Source organism: Erpetoichthys calabaricus, chromosome 2 (genome assembly GCF_900747795.2).
Source record: "Erpetoichthys calabaricus chromosome 2, fErpCal1.3, whole genome shotgun sequence".
NCBI lineage: Eukaryota > Metazoa > Chordata > Cladistia > Polypteriformes > Polypteridae > Erpetoichthys > Erpetoichthys calabaricus.
Genome location: NC_041395.2, coordinates 97,444,612 through 97,449,989, shown reverse-complemented (window position 1 = coordinate 97,449,989; position 5,378 = coordinate 97,444,612). Strand labels below are relative to the sequence as shown.

At 35.2% G+C, this 5,378-nt stretch overlaps 1 pseudogene; it reads right to left on the bottom strand.

Annotated features, from left to right (window-relative positions):
* Positions 1-4,867: 4,867 nt before the first annotated feature.
* Positions 4,868-5,378, bottom strand: part of LOC114646157 (heterogeneous nuclear ribonucleoprotein A/B-like) — a 1,179-nt pseudogene continuing 668 nt past the window's right edge.

Below are 5,378 nucleotides of genomic sequence, written 5' to 3'. Positions count from 1 at the left end.
ATTGAAATACACAATAAGTAATTTTGCAATATCATAAAATGTATTTCTTATATATGGAAATGGAGTGAAATACATCCTTGAATCAACACATTTATAATATGATTAATTGCATTTCTGATATCTGACAAAATGTATTCAGATATCATAAACTTCCTTCTTAAAGATATCTTAAAAAAATATTTGAGATATCATGGAATACAAATTTTAATATCTTGAAATAAATTTTAGGATATCTCAAATTTAGCAGAAACCTTTTTTTTTAGAGACCAGGAAATAAATTTGAGATGCATTTGCAAAAATGCATTTTTAGATATCTTACATAGTGTGTTAAGCAGGGGGCGTACAGCTTCACAAACCTAAGACACAACAGACACAGAAGCCAAGTCCAGCACACAACACACCTTTATTCACCTGTGGGAAACGTTTTTCCCTCGTTTCCCACCTTATACAGCACAGGCCAGCAAGCAAAATAACGAGAAAGACTTTCTTCCTTTCTCTGTTTTTCTCTTCTTCCACCTGTCTGCCTCCACTCCTCCTTCCTCAAGTTTTGTCCTCTACCTCCCGACTCTGGCTCCCTGAGAAGTGGTAGCTGGCTTCTTTTATAGGGTACCCGGAAGTGTTCCAAGTGTCCGGTAATTTTCTTCCGGCAGCACTTCCAGGTGTGGCAGAAGCCCAACATGGTAGGCTCTGCAGCACCCCTTGGCAGCACTCATAGAACCCTAATGGATTGTAGCAAACTCCAGCTGTCAGCACATCCTGCGGGAATCTGTGGTGCTGTAGCAACCCAGGGGGTTTGCCCTCTATCCTCATGGGGGAGATAAAGCCATAAAGCCCTGAAGACAGTCTCTCCCCCGGCCCATCCACTATACAGGTGTCCTGGAAATATCTTAAAATAACATCCTGTGCAGTTCAAAATATCTCACATTAATCTTAATGTATCTTAACATGAAAGACGTCATGTTAAAAATATAGGCAACTTTACTGGTGCTCATTTTTAGATGTTTTGAATTGCATTTCAGATATGGAAAATAGTTATTTTGAGATATCACAACATTTATGTGAACTATCGCAAAAGGCGCAGAAACTTATTTCAAGATATCCCAAAATTCATTTGAGATATCTGAGAGTTGTAAAGATGTCATTGTAAGATATCTTGATATGCATTTGAGTTTTCTGAGTAAATGTGTAAGATGGCTTCAAATAGATGTATTTTCAGATATTTGTTATTCATTTTAAAATATCTTTATAACATCGCAAGATGTCTTCTGATGTTAATATGGCTTCCTATAAAATAAGGTGGTATTGTTTCTGCATAAGTTTCTGGATTTTCAACCTGCCTGCTGTCAGCGCACAATTTGCATGTTCTCTTGCTTATGTGGGTTTTCTCCATATGCTCCTGGTTATATCCATAATACAAAAAATGCACATCAGATTTATTAGTGACTCTGTATTGGTCCATTATGAGTAATTGTGGTTGTGAATGTCAGTTGGCAATATGAAGATCTGTCACTTCATCCAGAAATAATTCCTGCTTTAATCTGGTTACTGCTGTGATAGCCCCTGGATTCCCTGTAGTGGGAAAAATAAGTTAATAAAATAGATGGATAATTATTTTTATATGGAAAGCAGCATGGCCATTTCCCAGGAACTGGGCCTCTATTTTGGACTGGGTTGCATTGTGTGTAGAATTTACATGTCCTCCTCACTATGTTGATTTTCACCAGGATGCCTGGTTACTTTTCACTAACCAAAGTCCCAGCACAAATACTGTCATGTCAATTGGGGGCTCTAAGTTCTGTAGAGCTTTAATGAGTTTGCTCTTATTGCTCAATCTGAGACTGGTAGCTACTATTTACTAAGTGTTACTGGAAGTCTTTTGACTAATGGAGATGAAGAAACTGGGAAGACGGATGAATTAGGCATATATAATTTATTTACAATCCTTTTCAAAGTCTACTATAAGGGGTGATGAGGTTACACTCGCCCTTGTCTAAACTCCATATGTAGACTGATCATTCTTAAAAAAACAGGAAAAATCTTTGCCAGCTTTTTATTTACTTTATTTTCTTTTTAGAAGATTTAAATTATTTTCCTTTTGCAAACTAGCGATGGTTCAGAATCACTGAGATCCCACTAGCAATATTTGAGGTCCCACCTTCAGAATCAATAATGCTAAGGCATCGATGAATAATTCCAACATATTAAGAGAAAAAAAAATCCAATGAATTGTTTGACATTTTATTATGATTCATCTGTTATTTAAGCAGCATTAAGTTACCAAGGATCTACTTCCTGGATTTTGCTGAGGAGCAAATAAGCAACTCATCACCAATTCTAATTGTCAAGCTTCAAGATGTTGATTCACTACATTTTTGAACTTTGATTCATACCTTAAGTTGGGTGGAAAGGACAACGTTTTGTTGACAGCTTAAAGTAAACAACAGTAACTAATATTGCTTATTAGTGTCTTAGTAGAAATCATTCTTTAAATCAAAAGTGCCCTTTTGGATCATTTAATGACTTGATATTGGCTCTGTGTGAGTGAGTGTGCTCTGTAACAAACTAACCTACTGCCTGCCATGCACTCTACTGATTGCGGCTCCCCTTGACCTTATAAAGGAATGAGAATGTTCAAAACTGATAGAGGAATAAAAGGATACATTCTTGTGTTAGAAGTGCTGTTATGAGATTACCAGCAACACCAAATCACCAATATTTCTGCAATAGTGAACATTGTTGCTTACTTGTGTTTGTCATATAGTTAAATGTAAAGATTAATCTTTTTTTTTTCTTATTGAACTTTTAAACTTGAACCAAAACTTCATTGCCATGCAACATAGTTGTGAGGAATTTCTCTTGCATTTATATCCATACACTAACAAGGCATGTAGAATTAAACAACTCAGTATACAATACATGATACCATCACAGCATTATATACAGTAGTAAAAAAACAGCCCAAAACACAGATATATAAAACAAAATAGTAAAGTAGAATTGCAGTTCCACCTAGTAATATATTAAGAAAGTCATATAACATTTATATTGAATGGAGGAGTATCGAAACTAGAAAGGACCGAGATGAATCAGAGACTGTGATTAACAGTAGTGACTTCAGTAAGAAACTGTCTAGAAGTTTTTGCCTTTAGTGACTGACAACATTTCCTTGATGGTAATAACTGAAAGAAATGGTTGCCTTGGGCGAGTGCACGTTGTCTTTGATTATACTTCTGTTACGTTTCTTGACCTGTGATGTATAAGGAACCTAAATGGAGTCCAGTTTCAGGCCCACAATCCTTTCTGAAGTTTGAATAACACACTGCAGTTTATGTTTTGAGTGAGCAAGTGCATTGCCATACCAGCCAGTTACTGAGGCAGTGAGGATGCTTTGAGTAAAAGTTATATTAAACTGATCCAGCACTGATTGGGACAGGTAAACCTTTTAAGTTAATGGAGATAAAACAGCTTTTAATAAGAGCAGTTTTTATCTCAGTTCAGACTGTGAGTAATGATTGTGTCAAGAAATTTAAAGGATTCCATCCTATTCACAGTGACACTAAGGGTATAAGAAGTGAGGAGTGTGTCCTAAAATCCATAATAGTTTCTACTTTTTTCAGGGAATTCACAGTTAAGATTGTTGAGGGTGTACCAACTGGCTAGCCTCCCACCAATATGGCACCTCATCTGTGATCAGACCAATCAGGGCAATTCAACAAGACCAAAATTGATACTGACATTAAAAAAATCACTGGGGGACATATTGACATATGATGCTTTGTTAAATGATGTGTGTTTTAAAAGTCTCTTTAGTAAGGGTAAAGTTTTATCATTTCACCAATTAAACTATACTGAAAAGCCCAGAAGAAAGTGTGCTATATGTATAAATGTGTTACGGTAATATTTGCTCCATTTTTAAGCCAAGTTTTTTTTCTGTGAATCCTTTCAAAGATGTTAATTTCTATATTATGAAAATGGATGAACATAACATAATTTTCAGATATTAAAAATTTTATAATACTTGAAAAGTAAAAATTCTGCTTAGGTAGGTTGCAGGTTTGTTTTTTATTTGTTTTATTAATTTTAATTGATCACATTACTGTAAACTGGAAACAAAAAAAAAATGAATTGTTAGTACTATACATTTATTTGTATAATAATTCAAATTACATTGTCAGATCAATATCAGCTGCCATCCATTGTCCAATTTGAATGGCTATATGAGCAAAAAGTCCAGTATAGCCTATTAACATCTCTTTACTGAGAAATCAAAAATGAGCAACAGAGGCCCATTACTTGTCAGTACAACATTCATAAGCTTTGCACCATTCATCACAGAGAAAAGTTCCTCTTGTTTTAAGAAAAATAAAAAGTAATTTTGCCACTGAGTTATGGAGGGCAAGGTATTGAAATAAATTTTCCTTGATTAGGTTTTTTTTTTTCATCTAGTGTTATTACAAAAAAATGCCATTAGATAGTTTAAAGCAACCATAAATCCAAAACTGTCTGAAAAACCAAACATTTTTCACAGTATGAGTTGAGTGTATGTTATTCCCCCTACATATGACCTAGTGAGACAAGTGCTTTATTACATTTTTCACAGTTTCAGTGTTGTTCTGGATGTATTTTAAATAATCTTAATTGAAATAAATGCATGCAATGTATGACTTTTTTTTCTTTTTATTTAAAATTGTTTATTTCAAAAGTTTCTCAGCTTTGATTATATATTGTGGTAAATCCAGTAAACATGTAAAATACAACCTTACAATACATTAGATTCAAAATTAGGTATCAAAATGTACAGCAAAAATAACACTTACATTACTGGAAATGTATATGAACACAAAACAATATAAAATAAAAGTGGAAAAGTGACACTTGCTTCCCCAGTTCCTCACTTGTTCTGTACAAATTGAGCACAAGTGTTTAAGTCTGCCAGCTCTAAAAGGAAAGTTAACCCCCTGTATTGAATGCAGCAGCATGAAGGGAACCCAGGATCTTGTATTTTATTTTATACCTGCACAATGTGTTATCAGTATGGCTTGTAGCTACTCTGGTGACCACCACATCTTGGAGTATTTCCATAGCTTGTATTGCTCTGGTTGTAGTAATAGCTACCTTGACCATATCCACATTATCCAGCATAGTCCTAATTGCCATAACCTCCATAGCCAGCATAACTTTGCTGTCCACCATAGCCCTACTCTTGACTGCCATAGCCCTGATTCCAGTAGTTATTATACCTTGGTTTCAGCTTTGGTTTTGGGCACTGCTACTACCACCACCATGGCCACCTCTTCCTCTCCCAGAGTAACTTCCACCTCCCCGGCTACTAAACTGTTGCTGTTGATAAACCTCTTTAGGCTGGGCAATTTTAATTT